Source organism: Epinephelus moara, chromosome 11, assembly GCF_006386435.1.
Source record: "Epinephelus moara isolate mb chromosome 11, YSFRI_EMoa_1.0, whole genome shotgun sequence".
In the NCBI taxonomy this organism is placed as follows: Eukaryota; Metazoa; Chordata; class Actinopteri; order Perciformes; family Serranidae; genus Epinephelus; species Epinephelus moara.
In genome coordinates, this window is record NC_065516.1 from 27,423,648 (window position 1) to 27,442,319 (window position 18,672).

Consider the following 18,672-nt stretch of genomic DNA (forward strand, 5'->3'; position numbering starts at 1 on the left):
ACTGTAGAGCCGATGCGCTGCTGGTTCTGCCGGCCTGAATAGAATATAATGTCTATAGCCTTACTGTTGTGTACAGCATTTATAGACTGAGCTGAGTAGTGATGCACGGGTCGACCCGTAACCCGCGGGACCCCAAATGGACCTGCGGGTCGGGCAGCAGTGATCGTCTGTTAAATCGGTCTGTAAATGATATTTTGACATTATTGGCTATTACTGTCATGGCATCCGAAGGTACTGATGCGTTGAGCAGGTGACAGTCCGCGGCCGTTTTCAAAACACACTTGTGTCAGTACTCAGGTGTTTTTAGTGAGTGACACTGATGACAGGAAGTAAAGATGCCTGCTTTCAAAAAGAAGACAGTAAAACTTAACATATGATGGTGGGAGATGTCTTCAGTGGGACAGTGACCGTGTACCTGATGGCATATCATGACATAATCTGTATGAGGCCTCTTGATGCCAGGCTGCAGATGGCACACACACCAGGATCCTGATTCAAAGCAAAGCATGGGGAGCAGTCCAGATCTGTCTTAAAGCGTGCCATACAGCTCTGGGCAAAGTCAGTATCACACACACACACACACACACACACACACACACACACACACACACTCCCTCTCTCTCTCGACACAGGCTCTGTGTCAAAATGTCATATAAATATTTAAAGTCTGATCAGGGGACAGTCGAGCAGCCAGAGATTCCTGGAGGGTCCAAACTCCCATTTCTACCTCTAAATGCAATCCATTTTCTGGTCAGACTCCGTGTGTTCCCACAGGTCGGAGTGCGATCAACTCCAACACACACACACACTGACTTTCTTTATCAATACAACCATTCAATCAGCAGCTCAGTGGGAGCGCTCTGTGGAATATGCTTCAACCCCACACTGGACTGAAAAAAGTCTGCACTAGATAAAGTTGAGCTCTATACTGAAAACATTTATTTTTTCTTTAAATTGAAAACTCCTTCCAGAACTGCACCTATTATCCTTACAGCTGGCTCAGAAATGTTCATCGACCAGAGCTAAATCACAGACTCTTGATTTTCTAGGTCGCAGCAACCTTAGGGGGCAAATAACGGCACTGCCAGTGAGAATCACTTTACTGTGAGTTACTGTAATGTTATTTTTTCCAGCTGAGACCAAATAAAGTGAACTATATGATGATGATTTAGTCTCTGTGTCCATAAAGATCCTGCAGCCCAGCTTAGCTCTGGTTTTACAAATAAATCAGCCCTGCTTGTTCATTCAGTCCCACTGAAGGCAGGAATGTAAACTGGGTGACGGTTTCACCTTAAATAAACATGGGGACCTCTGTGGCCCCTCCACTTTCCCCCATAACCACCATCTTGGACTGTGAGGAGGTTTTTAAGGATGGTCGGACACATGGCTACTCTCAAACTGACAAGGGAGTGTTCATGCGTGCTTTTTCGTATGTGCAAGTGCAGGCAGGTGGGGGCGTGCATGTTTGCTAACATGGGTAAATATACATGTGCAAACATGTCCTTCATGTGATTGATATACCTGTGTATGTGTGTGCATGAGAGGGGGGTGGTGTGCTTCTTTTATGAAGGCTAATGCTTGGTGGCTCTCTCAGTGGTCTCATTAGTGGTGCGTCATCATTTAATGAAACTCGTTTAACAGGACAGGTTGGCATTTTGGTAAATTTGCTCATTTGTTGTCGTGAGTTGAATTAGAAGATTAAGGGGCCGCACACATGCCACGTCATTAGCCACCTGGAAAACACGAGGTTGGACACTGGGCGCTACTTTTGTGCTTTTTTTGTGCCAGCTTTCAAGAAGGCAGCAGGTTGCATCTGAGGTTTCTAAGCAACCTTAACAAGCATCATATAGGCTTTGTACCTGAAATCCTGAGTGCAGAGCTGATCTTCTTCCAGGAGCTGTTTATAAGTGTGTCGGCCTATCGTCCATTGGACAGATGTAAAGCTCTGGGTAGCCCTGCATTAACATGATCAACTTCTCCATGTTTATCACAGTCTCATTTTTACGGAAGAGGGGAAAAATATTTGCTGGCTGTGACTGGGTGTTCCCCGCCACATGCCATGCGATGTGCGCTGCTGCGTTCCAAAAGTTGAACTGTATATCTCAGGGCGTAGCCTTAGTACCTTGAAAAACAGGCGTTCGGGAGCGCCTGCACACCACAACAAAGTTGCTCTGGCGTTTTAGCGCATCTGCATTAAAAAACTAGAAAAGCACTCGGAGAGCGCAGACCTCCGCCAAGCAGCTCGGATTTCCCGCCATTTTATTATTTTATCCACTTCGCTTCAACCGATCACCAACAAAATTTTATCATCTGTTCCTTGTCCCATTATCAACCTTTCCTGAAAATTCATCAAAATCCGTTCAGAACTTTTTGAGTTATTTTGCAGACAAACAAACAGACAAACAGACCAATGCCAGCGAAAACATAACCTCCTTGGCGGAGGTAACAATGAATTTGAGGGCACAAAAAGCACAGCATGTGTACGGCCCCGATACCATTCTTACATTTGTCTGATAAATATGGAGCTTAAGCTAGCAGGCGATTAGCTTAGCTTAGCATTAAGACTGAAAACAGGGGTCCATGTCATTGGTCCGACAGCCCATTGGTCCGACATCCCATTAGTCCGACGGTCCGCGGTGCTGAACGGCTCCTGGCGGGCGTATTTCTGCCTTGATGGTGCGCCGCGACCGGCTCTGGGTCAGCTGGGAAAGGCTTGAGGCGAAGCAGGCTCACGGCTTATGTGTTTGTCACTTTCTTTTTCATTTTAACCCACACCATGATCTTTTCCTAACCCTAACCAAGTGGTTTTTGTGCCTAAACCTAACCAGACCTTAACCACAGGGCATCATGATGATTTCGGAACGGACTTCGGAACAATGGGTTTAATATGGTCGGACCAATGGGCAGTTCCCGAAAACATAACCTCCTTGGATTTTGAGGGCACTAAAAGCACAGCATGTATACAGCCCCGATACCATTCTTACATTTGTCTGATAAATATGTAGCTTAAGCTAGCAGGTGATTAGCTTAGCTTAGCATTAAGACTGAAAACGGGGAAACAGCTAGCTTGATTCTGTCTGAAGTTTTAAAAATAATCCACCTGTCAGCTCCTCTAAAACTTATTTAGCGTGTCATTTCTTGTTTGGTAAATCCTTAAAAAATACTGAAATAAAAAAAAAAACGTCTAAGCTCAGCTAATCACCTGTTCATCACGCTAATCACTCTTAATATTTACTGTACAGACATGACACACATATACATGCAGGACACACATGTTCCTGCACATGACCCTCCTCTGTGCCAAGTGGAAGCCCACACTCCCACAGTAACTGGTCTAACAGTATTTCACCAGAAATCAATGAAACAAAATGTAGGTATGAAATATTCAGGTTCAGTCCCTGCCAGCACTGATTTACAGCAGCCTGATGACTGATAAAGGAAGCTGATCGGTCCCATGAAAACCAGACCACACTGAATGCTGATTCATAGATATTCACAGCACCATGTGAAACATAGCAAGACATCGATTATGCTTTTTTTTCCCAAGTTAAATAAGGAAGTTCTTTTCAACTCCTGCTGCTTTGTCTGAATTTTGGAAACTACATCTTAATCACAGCAATCCTTTTCAGGTGCATCTGTTCCCCTCAGGACGTAGCTTAAATGTGTGTGCAGACAATTGATGGTCTGTTGGGTCTGTAGCTAAGACCCAATCACAGATCTAGCAATAAGGTCTCGTGTTTCCATTAACATACTGATAATGTACGTTTATGGATCATAAAGTGATGTTTTCACAGCAACAGTTTGACAGTGGCTGTCAATGAGCTTACAGTGTTGGGCAAGTCACTATCAAAATGTAATTTATAACATATTTAGTTATCATCATCTGAAAGTAATAAGTTACTTTACAATATTACTCTCTGTATATAGTAGTGAGTTATTTATTGCACTACTTTTGCATTACTTTGACCAAAATGACCTCAGAAGAACTAATAGGTGACTAGTTAGCATCATTGCTTAAAGGAAGCGGGCGATGCTCCATGGAAGATCGGCATGCTTCGTGGCGCTTCCATGTCCAGTGTGAATCTGGTGTCGCACACTGAGTGATCAGATCAGATCAGATCAGAGGCAGCATTGTTAAACAAGCTTCATTCACGCAGTTCAAAGCCCCAGCAGGGGTGGGATCGTTTGACTCTGCATAATCTAAATGAAAACAGCACAAATGGATCATCTTATAACTGACAGGAGATCATCCCAGATCCCTGAACTGATCCCTAAACCTCTGAGTTCATTCACTTTGATCCGTGATCCTCCTCTATCCTCTCTATCTCACTCCAAAAGCCCCAGAGGAGTTTGTGGAAAAGAAACACATCAGGCAGATCAAGCAGGGACCCTTCAATACTGAGACCATAAACGGGCTGAGAGGAGAGGCTGTGTGTGTGTGTGTGTGTGTGTGTGTGTGTAAGGTGAGATTTTGGAAGTGAGATGAAATGCTAGAAACACTAGTAGAGGAGAAATGTATGTGTATGTATGTATGTTCCATATTTTTGCATGTCCGCATATTAATGTGGTCTGTGTGCTTTCATGTAGCCAAGTTTACTCTTGTATCCACTTTGTGTGTGTGTGAGTGTGTGTAAAAAAGTGTCTGCACTGTAAATGTGCACAGCGTGTGTTTGTGTTTGCACAGGACAAAGGTTGTTGGATATAGGATATGACCAGAGTGTGTGGAGAAAGAGAGCTGGCAAACCCACTTGGCTGAAATTGCTTCCAGCTTTAAAAGAAAAGAGGAAATACCATTCTTGGAGAGCGATCCTCTGCGTCTGTGTTAAACATCATTGGCATTGTTCATGTCTGCAGAGTTTAAGCTGAAACACCTGCTCAAAGAGGCCCCATCAAGCTGAAAAGCCCGTTTGACTGTGTTCATTATTGAAGTGCGTCTTTCATACAGAAAGATTTGGACTGGAGAGAGCTGTCATATAATGGCCTCGGTTAACCTGCTGGGGCCATTAGCATTTAGTCCGGCTCAGGAAGGCAGAAATGTTCCGCAGACTAAAGCACACCGGTGGTTTAAGGAGAAAATCGGGAGGATCTGCTGAACATGTGCGGCAGACAGAGTCTTGAACATTTAACTGCTTTTTCAAGGCTGCTCCAACAACTTCTGTTCTGTTTTTACAACTCCATGTAGCAAGGTGGGCATGCAACGGGCTTACATAATCCACAACTGCTGAGCCAGTTCTTTACAACTACTGCACAAAACAGGCTCTAAAATCCAACCTGGACTGGTTAAGAGGATCTGATAGACTGCGTTAACATGCCTGGTTTTAATTAATGTGCTTATTGAAAAGGACATAGAAAGAAATCAGTGCAGGCAGACACAGAAAAACTCAATCATGAATACATTTCTTCACAACTTATGAGGCACATGTTTATGATACAAAAACAAATCTGCAGGGCGGTAGCTACGGTAGGTACATTAGGGTCATGTCTTCAGTATGTTGGTGGTTGTGGAGGTGTTTGCAACCTGTTACCATGTGCATGATTCAGTTTTGGCAGAAATTGGATTGTGATGTTTAGTGACTACGCCAGTGACAACTTTCAGGTAGAACTTTAGGCTTTAGTATGTAATATGGCTTTATAACCATGTTGTGTGCGTGTGAGTGTTGCTCTGTGGGCACTGTGTGGCCCATTAAGTCAAGCACACTAGAGACTACCTCCAGTTTAGCACTGAGCTAACCTGAATGGGGATAAAATTATTTAATCTCACTGCTCTTCTAATGAAGGGAATCATTTTGCAGGCATTGTGACGCGTATAGAAATGTACCCACTGATTTACAGACGTCTCATTCATAATGTTAATGTATGAGACAAACTGTTTTTGGGAGCAATGGCATCACATGACAGGCTAGGAAGTTGTTATTCTCCCATTTGGCCACTACAAAAAATGGCTTCGAAGCTCAGTGCATTTCCTGGGAGCCTGGTTCTGGGCTACTGTAAAACAACGTGGCAGACTCGGTGTTAATTTCGCTGACGAAAACTGTGATGAAAATTTTTCGTCAACACCCTTTTTTCCCATGGGGAAAACAAGACGATGATGAGCTAAAAATATATCTTGCTAATAAATACAAGGATGAAATGTATGTTTCATTTTCGTTGACGAGACGAGACTTAGTCGACTATCAGACATTGAAAGCCGAGAACAGCCATGCCTGTAATTATCTTCAAATGCTGCATGAGGCTGGTAAACTCCAGTTCTGGAGTTCGTTAGTTGCAGCAGTGGCTGTTAGCAGTTAGCTCCACTTGTTAGCGGCTAAATGGCAGCGGAGCAAGCAGCCACCAGCCGCTAGACTTAAAGCTGATCCCTGTGGGACTCCACTCAGTCCGGACTGTCTCAGGAAGGTTTGTGGGTAGATGGTGTTTGACAGGCAGGTAGGAGGCTCAGTTATCTGTGAGTGTGACTGTGCTGTAAGTAAAGAGTCTGATTAAAGTTTAGTTTTAATCACCAACTCTGTCAGACACGAGTTTAAACCTCCAGACTAACATGGAGTAACTGGATTAGTATAAAGATAAAAAAATATATATATATATAGAGAGAGAGAAAACGTATTGAAGTAATGACTAAAATGTCATGAATTTTTGTCGACTAAAATTAGACTAAAGTTATGAAGGATAAAAATGACGAAAGTGTGACCACAACTAATCAGCATTTTCATCTTAAGACTACAACTAAATCTAAAATAGCCGTCAAACTTAACATTGGTAGATATAAGCGACTCAATCTGAGGTAACGAAAACATCAATTAGTATTTTCAGATGATTAAACAGTAATGAAAACAGTTCTGAGTATTATATACCTTTTTCGCCAATAGATGGCCCTAAATCCTACACTCTGTACCTTTAAGACATCTGTTCCTTTATAGACTTAAACTTTTAGGGGAACCCATTGTGCTATAAACGTTGTGTCTCACTAGGAAAGTGGAAGGTAGTTGGCCTTGTTTGCTGACATTAGGGCTGATTTCCACTAGGCGTTACTTTTGGTTTGTTATTTCAACACCTGCTGAGTCACCAGCAGCTATCACACACTCAGTGATGCGTTTGTCCTGCATTATAGAAAGGAACAGGTCAAGCCTGCTGTAGCTGTCTCTCTTTAATGGGTCCAGAAGTGATGATGGCAAATGACCACAACAAAACTCAACACAAAGTAACGTAAGGAATGCTAAAATCCTAGATAAGTGACAAGTAACAACAGCGGCCCCCAAGCTGGTTAACCGCACCGAAGGAATATTACAAACAATTTTTAATAACCTCCAATACAGGTATTACACCAAACAATAATAAACAAATCAAAACAGTCACCAATAATGCTGCATGAAGGACTTGTGACCATATTTTGAAAACCCCTGGCTATAGCTGTGCATATATGGAATTTAAACCCCGAACATATTGTGTTAATTATTCAGCAAAGCGGACACTGATTGAAAGGATCCGTGGAAGCCCAGTGTGCAGAATGTGCTGTGAATGGCTGATCCAAAGTACAAATGCATTTTTGTGGTAAAACATATAGAAAGCAGCTGAAAGGCAAATCCCATTAAACAGCTCCATATATACGCCAAGAGGAAAAAAAGTCTGAGACGTTTCCTGAAAAGGGGCTTGTTGCTGATAAAATCAAACACACATGTTGTGCATACCGTGCTAGTGATCAAGTATAGACGTATGACTGACAAATTTAAACCATTTGGGGAAAAAATCTTGTGTGTTTCTGTCTTTTGATGATGATCAATGGACAGGTTGTGATGCCTTATGATAATCACTCAGTAGACGACATAGTTCACCCACCCACCTCGTCTTATGAATGTTTCTTTGGCTCCTCGTCTCTTTCTTCCTCTCCGGGGAGTGCACAGTGCACACAGTATCTCGTCATCGGCCATTTGGGCCCAGACTGCCGCGCCAGATGGATAAAACAAGAACCTTTAAGACTGTGAAGGGAAAAAGAACATTTTCTAACTGGTGAGATAAGAGGCAGGATGTTTTGACACATCAAACCGCTCTTTACCAAATGGCTTTTCATACAGCCAGCCTCATCGATCATAAAAGATTCATCTTTCCACAATATTAGTCAAAGATGTACCTCAAGGGGCAAGGTCAGTTTGTGACTCTCTGCAAGGGAAGGAGGTTAATTATAATTTGCTGAGTTATTTATTGAATAATATGACGAGTTAATCACAATGAGAGTGTGCGCTGACCTTAAAAGCAGAATTTAAGCTGCAAAGATAATAGCATTGTCTCAGAAGTCAGTGGTGCTTGTGAGAGAGACAAATGAGGTAAATAATGAGACATTATCATGTTTATCTTTGAGCTTCTTACACCTCATTTCCACTTACAAATGTGACTGGTGTCTGTAGAGCCATAAATATATGGATGATGCCCCTAGTGTCCAACGCAAGGAAGTGCATTTCTTTACGGATGGATACAAACCTGATAGAAACTGCTAAGTTTTATCAAATGAAACTAGAGTAAAACTAACAATGATCAGATGACTGAAATGTTACTAGAACTAAATCGAAATCAGGTGCCAAAGCTGGTTTAACACAATCACACAACCTCGGTCCACCTGGCTAACACACAGTTCCAGTTCTATCCCAGGTTGCTTCTATTAAGAGCTATCACCATGTTGCCTCAAACGCAGCTCCCTTCTGTGACTTTTAAATAGATCTATAGCGTAATATCCTCAGCTGTCCTCCTGTTCACCCCAAGGGGCCTCAGAGTAGATGGCATTCTTCAGTTTCTCATTGAGCCAATCACTCATATGACGAATAAGCAGTTCGGAGGTAGTGATACCCTTGAGGGGCACAATTAACCCAGTGAGTCTGCAGTTATAAGCAAGGATACGTATATGGGAGCACTAACCCTTTGGCTGGCCTAATGAGACCGTTGCTTGGTGAAGTCATCATTGATCACCAGAGACTGTCATGATGATTGAAGTGCTGAGATTCATTTTGTGTTTCCGATGAGTTAGGTAGATGCTATGCGGTGCTTTCAAATGCAGCTTTCAGCCGAGTTAATGTGAAACGGAGGCAGACAGGAGAGAAAAGGTAAGAGCATTGGAGAGTGAGACGAGATGGCGATGACAGGTCAATGGAAACCTCATCAGGGGTATGTCAGATATAAGTCAAAGGCAGGACACGGCTGTTGACAGGACCGAGTGCCGTACACTGCTGTCCAACCCTCCCACTCAGATTTACAGCTCCCTTGTCCTTGACACACCAGCCTTGAGGCACAGAGGATTGTTGGGAGAAGAGTTTGTACTGAAACGTCGATGCAGCTACACAGACAAGACCTCTCCTCAACGAAAGAAATTGTGAGGCCTCAACTTTCAAGGCACGGTTAACTGCACATATTGAGCTAAATTGTAAACTGTCTCAGTTGACCTCCCTCTGAGAGACGGTGTAGCATTTCCTGCCCGGTGAGTGCCATGAAGTTGAATCAAATTCTACTCAATTACTTTCTCCTATAAGTGCATCATGACCCAGGTGAAAATATACAGTACTGCAGGGCTCTCAGGAGTGGAGGGAGATGGGACTCATTCTGACTATCTCCAGCAGAGTGTCAGGGGTTGATAACACCCATAACCCCCCAGTGTGTCCAATTTTTCAAGGTTTCACAGGGTTCGGACATAAAAACACTCCTTTGAGGCAATCATACCGGCTTGATTTTTATGCCACAGTATTCTCCGACTCCATAAAATCATGTCCTCTCTTAACTGGCATTGCTACACAAGCAGCAGTGTATTAGGTTTTTATTGATCATGATTAGGTGTTTTTCTTTTCCTCCAGCCACTTCCTTGGCTCCTGCCTGCAGCATGCGACACAAACAATAGGGGGTTAATGTCTTTTTTTAGTAGTGCCTTCATAACTCCTCTCTGCGTATTAAGATTAGGTTTATTATTATTGCTCTCATAGGTGCACTGTCATCGTAAAAGTTTCCCCAATTCAATCATGCACAAGCAGCAGTGATGGCCACAATGCAGGGTTTCAGCAAGTTCTGAGCGCACCTCAACCGCTTCGCCTGAAGGAGAGATAAAAAATAATTGAAGAGCAACCTGTTGTTTTATGATCCTTTTCATATTTGACAGAAAAGAAACTTTGGAAGGCTTTCAGCTTGTACTAATAAAATATTTTCCACCACACGCTACATAACAAATACTGCTGGCTGCTGGCGAGCAGTTTTCTGGTTCGGTGGATCTAATGTCTAACTTGAGATTCTGTTGGAAGAGCTCTTCTGACATCTTAAAAAAGTATAAAGCTAATTTACAACCATGCTTTTGAAAATGCACTTCAAGAAGTTCTGTAATGTTGTCTTAAAGATAAAAATGACATTTTAATATATCTGTCTGGTAAATACGAAGCTACAGCTTTAGTCTAGCACAAACGCTGGTAACATGGCAAACAGCTAACCTGGCTTCGGTTTTCGTACATATTAAACAATGATTCCCCCTAAAATGACAGCTGACAGGAGCAGAGAGGAAAACAGATTTAAAGTTTGGCAGCAGCGACACGAATGGCAGATCGTGGCAAGCGGAGAGGGAAAGACTTGTGAATGCATATAGCATAAAGAAAGTCTTCCTCATTGAACTTATGCTGAGCTTCATTTACCTGTTTGAATACAGGTAGTCTCGCTCACCAGACCTTTCTCAAGAAAAGAAAGGTCTGGCTGGGCCGACTCTCACTTTAAGATTGGAGAAAAAAAACAGCCCGGCTGCTTGTATTTCTTTCAACCAATCACAATCGTTCTTGTCGGTGCCACAGCAACGGTGCGCTTGCAAAAATATTGCCGGGGGGAAACAGGTTTTGGTGTAACACGCCCACAAAAATATCACCTATAGGACGCGAACCATGGCAGAAAAATGGCTACATCCCCGCAAGATCAAACACTGCAAAAGTTAGTAAAGAACGTGTTGAAAACGGTTGAAAACTGCTACACAACCAGAGGTGGTAGGGCGGGACTTGAGCGGGTGGCTCGTTCCGCCCAATGAGAGGCTGATCTCTGTAGCGAACTTCCGCCCACTCAGACTAGAATACAGGTAATAAAAAAGGTCCTCACTTTCCCTCAACGTGGTCTTTACTTCAGTTTTTTTCTACATTTCCTTGAGATTTTTTGGACAACTTGTGAACCTTACTTACCTGTGTATTTATGTAGCACAGTGGTAATGAAGCTTGACTCTGATTGTCAGACTCTTGCCCCTTCGGAGATGGATTTTTCTTTGTATTGCTGTTGAGGGTTGAGCCTACGTCCCATGGCAGCTGTAGACTGATTTCAATTATAGCTGTTATTTCTAAATATTAACCGTCTTTTCGGGTGATATAGCAATTAATTGTCTGGGTGTTTTGGCCACTATCTCTAGGTTATCCACACAGTCTCCTAAACGGCCGGTTAGATCACTCATGTGGATCATTGGATGAAGGATATTGTCAGCAGTTCCTACATTATCTTCCCCCAGTAGACTGTTTATTACAGGCACTAAACCAGGGAATAATTCAGGCCAAGACTTTTATAAAATGTTAATGAGAACCTGTTTAAACCAGGTGCTTTGCCAGAGGGCATTAACAGAATGGCCTCCCAAATTTCCTCTTTGGTAAAATGAACATTTGGAAGAGCGGGTGTTCATATTCTGACACAGCGGGCTGGGAGCTCCTCTCCAACTATGTCATAAATCTGCTCCTGAGCTCTTACTTCACTTGGAGGTGAAGAGGGATTTATAAAAATCATGAAATGTGCTATTAATGATCAGGGGAGCAGTGCCTAAGTAATAGTTCTCTGACTTTTTATTCTGCTCCTTTACAGACATTTCGTTCTACATTTTATTGCCAGTAACTCGTTACATTTAAGAAAGCCCTGTTCACAACCAGCACACCCACTGTGTGGGAGCCAGACATAGATGCTACTACATAGTCGCTACTATACTGCTTCATTGGATTTAATGTTATAGTTTTATGTTTCTTACGTTTATATTCCAGCACTTCAGCCAGACTCGTTATCCAGGATAGCCTTACATTTGCAAAACACATCTTTTCTCTATCCTCTTTCTCTTTCAAAGTGAAACATGCTGTTTGAAGAAAGAATAAACCTCATCTCTGATCTGCTTGTCTACTTCTGTAGGCTAAGCAGTTCAAATAAAACAGCCAAACTGACTGATCTTAAACTTTTCCTTGTATTTCTAACACTAGGATGAACAACCCTTTCCTGCGACACTAAAACAATTCTGTTCCTTTATGTGAGGGTGCTAACTTTTTGGCTGGGGCAGCTTTGGGGACTGCCAATTGATTCGACGGCTCATTATTCCAAACCCCCAAAAAGTCTGATACATGACCCTTTGGACTTACAGCCCATTTGTCTGACAAAGGATTGAGTACTCTCACTTACTTAAAGAAGCAACAGACAGCATTTTTGACTATCAGCGTTTACATAGGTTACTTAATGGCTTTGCAATAAGCTTCTGCCAAATCTGCTTTACGGCAGGAAATGCGTCATGTATTACCAAACTGGTCGGTCAGCCAATCAGGGACTGGAGCTGGTCCTTATGAGGAACTGGCCGGGGCATGAGATAGTTGAGTCATGAGCACAATGGCAGATGGACAAAGTTTGGAGATAAGTGAAAAACGGCCTCCCAAAAGAAAACAAGCTCCTCTGTCTGAGGAGGCGAGGATGCACAAAAAGGAGAGTGACAAAAGAAGAGGAAAAACAAGAGTAAACCTCAGTCAGGCGTTCAAGAGATGGAGGGAGCTCCGTGACCAAAGAGGCTTCCGAACCGGTGTCCAGCTAGCTTTCTTTCTAATGGATCAGTAAGTAACACGGCTAAATGTTAGCTAGCTGAGAGAGGACTGTACTGTACTGGCTGCTAGTTCATTCCTAGCTGGCCAGCATCGCAAACCGCCGCAACCAGGGACCGTGTAGCGAGTGTTGGTCGGCTGACATCCTCGTTGCCATTCTACGGCAGCCGAACGAACGCACCATGTCAGGTCACTCACTCTCCGGTCAGTATTACTTGAATAAGTAAACAATGACCACAGAAAGCCAATCTTACAAAGGAGGACGACACTTGAACAGTTTCCTCCAGTTTGCTTTGCCATCGAAGCTAACGTTAGCTAATGAGCTAAAAAGTTAGCGTTGCAGGGAAATCCAATATTCCTCTTAATCTCTCCCCAGTTTCTGATGAGGTGGACATGATAACCCTTCATACACATAATGTTATTCATCCCTACAACAGGAAATACTTTTCCCCTAACCTGATATGAAGTGTGCGCTGCACATGTGAGCATTTTTGATGATGGCCTCCGTCCAGTCCTTTGGTCTTATCACATTTAACCATAGTTGTCTTTGTTTTTGTTGACGGGCAGTAGCGGCTGGTTTTGAGCTATGACTCCTTCTATTCTGGCTCCCAATAACACAACAAGACAACATTTTATCATTCTCGTATGTAGCCGACAGCCCTGTGGGGGAGAGTCGTGTTTTGTCTCCAGCTATCTAACTGACGTCGTTGTGACAGCGGCTGTAAAAGGGTCTATTCATTAGTTAGAATTTTTATTAGATATCATATCCAACCATAAAATGAAGACATGTTGAACCAAAATGTTTTATGTATTTCTCATAGTGCATTCATTTTGTGCATGTAGTGAGTTTCTTTCTCAAACCAGTGTTCTTTATTAAAGAAATACACATGGCAGGAGAAATACCAAGGAAGTCCCGAGGTAACTTTTTCTATCCACCCATAGTTGAGAGAGCTCTTTCCTCCACGGCCAGATGTTTGGCCTTGGTTTAATCTTGCATGTTGTTGAGTGAGAAGAAAACTCTGCAGTGCACAGTGCAGCACCAGTTTTCTCTGAGAACCTGGGAAGTGTAGCCTGAACAGAATGTGAGGGAGGATATGTTTTGAAAATGACCTGTAATCCAATCCAAGCTCCACACTTCCTCCCTGATGGGACTCCCTCGCCAGCTTCTGTTGTTTTCATTTTTGACAACATGCTGAAGCACATTTCATCTCCGCAGAGAGCGACCTCCTTTACAGGATCATCCAGTACATGTTACGCTGGTGTTGCTGAGCCAGGTGCCCTTGTTCAAAGCAGAGCATGCATTTCAGCATGGCTGTCTCCTGTGGTGAGCAAACCACAGGCTTTTACAATAACAAGCTTTACCAACTGAGCTGCACAGGAACAGAGTGCTCATGGCTGGATACTCTGGTACTGTGCTGCATCACTGTGATCACACTTTCATACCAAAACATAAATGAGTGGAAATACAGAACTTTAATAAGGTCATGAATGAGCAATGGCAATATAGTCTTGGAGCTCTAAATATTCTCCAATATATTGACTTTGTATTCTGGTAAAGTTTGATGTGAATTGCAAATATTACAGTCATGCATTCACACTTTCAACAATTGACCTAGAAGTGTGTTTGAACAAGCAGTGAAACATTTAGTCATCAAATCTAATTCAGACAGTTGAATCACTGAGTGTAAATACATGCATTCTAACTGTAACATTTACTCCTCCGAGAAGTGAGTAATGTAACTGAGAAACTTAAGACACAGCTGGGATGTGATCCAGTTCCTCAGCGACTCCCAACAGAATGAGCGGTTACGAATGAATGAATATTCCTGACACCGAAATGGGTTCGGTACCCATTCCTAGTCATGGTAAATTAGGCAAATGTTGCATATCCTAACTAACTTTCATTGGCGATTAAATATATTTTCAACATCCTCATACAGTACTTCTCATCTCTCTCCCTCTGTCTCTTTTATTTGTATTTTTAGATGAAGCAGGGGTGTCAAACATACGGGCCAGGGTCCAGAACCAGCCCAGCAAACAGTCCAATCCAGCCCACTGAATAACTCTGGACACCTAATACTGATGCACTTGTGAAGGCTCAGAGTTGCCAGGTTTCAGGAGCAAGTTAAACAGTGAGTACTTCATTTAAAATGCAGCTAAAGAGGCTTTTCCACCCTGACCAGAATACAGCTCTCAGAAAAAACACTGAATTCCTTTTGTGGTCATATTTAAAGATAATTACCATTGTGCAAAAATATTGTCAACCAGCAGCCTCAGTACAAAATGACCTGTATCAGACTTCTATCTTAAAACAATATTGGTGGAACCTTATTTATAAGGCGCTGCCAAAATATTTGATCCATAAATGATTTGTAAGGCAGGGGGTAACCTACCCTGCTGCTGCCAGTAGCTTCCACTTCACTTTGGTGTGGTGATGCCAGCATTGATGCACAGGAGTGGAATAATGGATTGGTAATAATGCAATGAAAAAATGCAAGTGTAATGACAATGAGTAGTAAACTGAATGAGAAAATGAGTAAAAAAGCAAAAATGAGACATATTGTTGAAATTTCAGTTATTTCCTTAAGACATTTCAGGCTGTGTTTTGTAAATGAACATATTTAGAATGCACTTCTTTCACTGAAGTGGTAATTATATTTCTGCGTCAAACGGCCTACGCCGTAGCCTGACATGCACCTCCCCTGATATGTAACACATCCTAGCGATGCAGACCTCCTGTCTGTTTATTTTAGCTTTTATTTACTTCAATTTCAGAGATAACAGTCAATTGTAAAGACAATAAAGCCTCCACAAAAATAGCATTTTAAGTCTTGTGTGTGATTTATCCTGGCTTCATATGAGCAGAGGAAATCTCTGCTAGTCGCTAGGCTAATTTATACAATGTAAAATGCCATAGGCTTGTGCTAATAACGTTAGCATGTTGTATTTGTTTGGAAAACATGTTTAGTATAACGCAGCTGTTTTGTCTGTGAATCTTGTGAACTGTAACGGAGCTGAATTTTGTAACATTACCTTTGTTAAATGTTGCTGTTGTCCCTGGTTTCATATGAGTAGAGGAAAAGTCGGCTAACTGCTAGGCTAATTTATACAACGTAAAATGCCATAGGCTTGTGCTAATAATGTTAGCATGTTGTATTTGTGGGGAAAATGTGTCCAGATAAAGACAAGTGTTTGTCTGTGAATGCTGCGAGTTATAGTGAAGCTGATTTGTGTATTTGTGTTTGAAATCGTTGCTTTAAAGCTATGTTTAATGTGTGTTTAATGTGTGTTTTGAATCAATTTAACTTTATAACTCTTCACAGAAACCCCGCTGCCAACTAGTGTTTTGGAGGTGTAACTGCAGAGTGACACAGACACACCACCACAAGTATAAATGCTCACAACAGCGTAGGCCACGTGTGTAGGTTAAAGCGTAGGCTCTGTATAGACTTGACGCACAAGTTTAAATCCTGCTTAAGAAAAGGGAACAATTTAAAGGTGTTGGTATTGATACACATACAATAATTTACTGGTCCAGCCCACTTGAGATCACATTGGTTTATCTTGATCCGCGTCCACACTCTTTGTGTCCAGGGTGGCGGGCATACAGCCCATAACAGCCCTAAGATGGAGTCAATGTTACTACAGTTCATTTATCTGCCTACATTATTATGATACAAAGCTGGTTGAAAATGAAAGTATCCCTTTAAAGCAATCGACCACGGTTCGGTGCTCCGAGTTCTGCTTACTCTACTGGACACCGATTACAGCAGAAGGTGTTCATTGATATTTTTTTCCTCCCCTTGCCCTGCAGCAAATTTTTCTGCAAAAAGTAGGGTGCACAGCTAAAGCTTCCTTCGCCTGCAACGGCTCCATCTGGGCACCAAATGACGAGTGGGTGGAGAGAGGGGAGAGAGAAAGACAGAGAGAGGGAAAGAGAGAGAAAGAGAGAAGGAAAAAGAAGTGTGCAAAGTGACCGGAGTCCCTCCCCAATGTCAGCTCTGTAACAGAGACAGATTGCGGTGGGAGGGACATGTCCCATTTCTGAGTGTGAGTAACACTGAAAGCAGATGACAGCATGATCTCAATCAAAGAGGCTGTCAGGGATGGAGGGATGGAGGGATGGACGGAGAGAGACAGAGACACAGAGCCAAAGAGTTTGATGTAACACTGCACACACACTAAACAAAGAGCTGTTTTTGTTTAAATGGGGCAAACCAAATCTGAAACTACTTAGTGGGATTTAGATTATTTGACAGCTGCTTTGCAAATTAACTATTCTGGTCTGTCAAATAAAACCTTAAAGGTGCAGTCAGCGAGTCTGGCTCTGTAAATGGTAACAAACAGTGGGACAGACAGAGCCACAGCCACCGGACTGTTGGAAAATATTCACTGAATTTAACAGAAAGTGTATAAGATTAGAATCGTAGACTATCCCTTTAATGCATTTATTTATGTTTCAACCCACAGGAAGTTTCTCAAAGTCAGGGAAGGGTCCTTAAATGGCTGAATTTCAAGGACGTCATCAAATCCCGCCGAAGGACTGTTCCAATGTCAAGGACCCTTCAGATTCTACCGAGGACTGAGTCCAAGGATGCACATGTGTATCCTCAACAGGTAACCACAAAGTACCCACAATTCTTTGTGCACATTTTGCTGGATTTATTTAGATTAATATCTCTAGGAGTTTTTAATCATACAAGCGTACAAAAATAGTGACTGAAACCTCATAATTTAGGCTTCCCAATGCCAAATAATGAGATTTCAAAATAAGCATGATTAAGATAAAACATGAAAGTTAAGTTAATCATTTACAGCAGTGATAGAGCACTAAGTGCCACAAAGTTTCATTTACCGTTTCTTCAAGCGTTTTAATCCTCACTTGGCGAAAAAAAAAAAAAGCGTCGCAGAGCGTTTTTCCTGTGGGCTCCGGCAGCACTAAACCCCTGAGCTTGCCTGAGAAGGACTAAATGCACCAACCTGCTATTTTTAAATTCCCTTTTGGGAGAGACTCTCACTGCAGCCTGTTTCATTTTGTTCTGAAAATGTCGGCGTGCAGCCTCGTTCTGTGGACGATAAACAAGGTGCAGACTGATAAAGGAGGAAATACAGTGTGCTGGACAGAGCAGTGAGTGACAACAACCCCGTCCACATGAAAGAGTACTGTTTGTGGTGGAAACACTAGGGTCAAGGTACCATGTCTGAAGGGTTACTTTTGGTTCCAGAGGTACCATACTGAAAGTGTTAGGTGCAAACGGGGATATTGTCTCTGTGCTGACTGTGTAATGTGAACGTAGCGGCGGGACGCACTAGCAGTGGTTCAAGGGTTGCTTCTGGGGTTCAGGGATACCTGGCGTGTCCTCCTCTGCAATGGCCATTAACCCAGCTGTTTTCCAGAGACCATGAGCCTCCTGTTTCTCCTCGCTTAGGCATCCATGCCCTGGGGGTATGTGGGACAGGGAGGACATCCAGCTGTAGCCTGGCCTCCCTCTGTCCTCTTGGTACACTGCTGGAGTACCAGGGTCATGGTTTCAATTCGTTCCTATTTTCGAGGACTCAAGTTAGTAAACCCTGTTACCTCAGTGCTCAATGTATGGAGTGCTAAATATGAATATATTAGCGAGCAGCCCCAATTCAGAACCTCAGCAGCTGTCTCCAGGTCAAGTCTCAGACTATGTTTGCATGTTCTGAGCCTCTCTCACCTCCCAGTAACCCACCACACTGGCACCCATGTGCCAGCGGAGCGATTACTCTGTTCCCACTTGGAACATCCACCCTGCAGCTGGCCACAGCGCTCAGTACCCACCCAGACACATCATAAGCGACCCAATCAGATAATCCAATTCCACCT

At 42.8% G+C, this 18,672-nt stretch overlaps 1 long non-coding RNA gene across 1 annotated transcript in view; it reads left to right on the plus strand.

Annotated features, from left to right (window-relative positions):
- LOC126397908 (uncharacterized) overlaps positions 1-17,432 on the plus strand; it is a 71,254-nt gene extending 53,822 nt beyond the window's left edge. Inside the window, exons 2-3 of the long non-coding RNA XR_007570721.1 lie at positions 14,807-14,953; positions 17,292-17,432. This is a non-coding gene — a long non-coding RNA (uncharacterized LOC126397908). The remainder of the gene's footprint in view (positions 1-14,806; positions 14,954-17,291) is intronic.
- Positions 17,433-18,672: the final 1,240 nt, after the last annotated feature.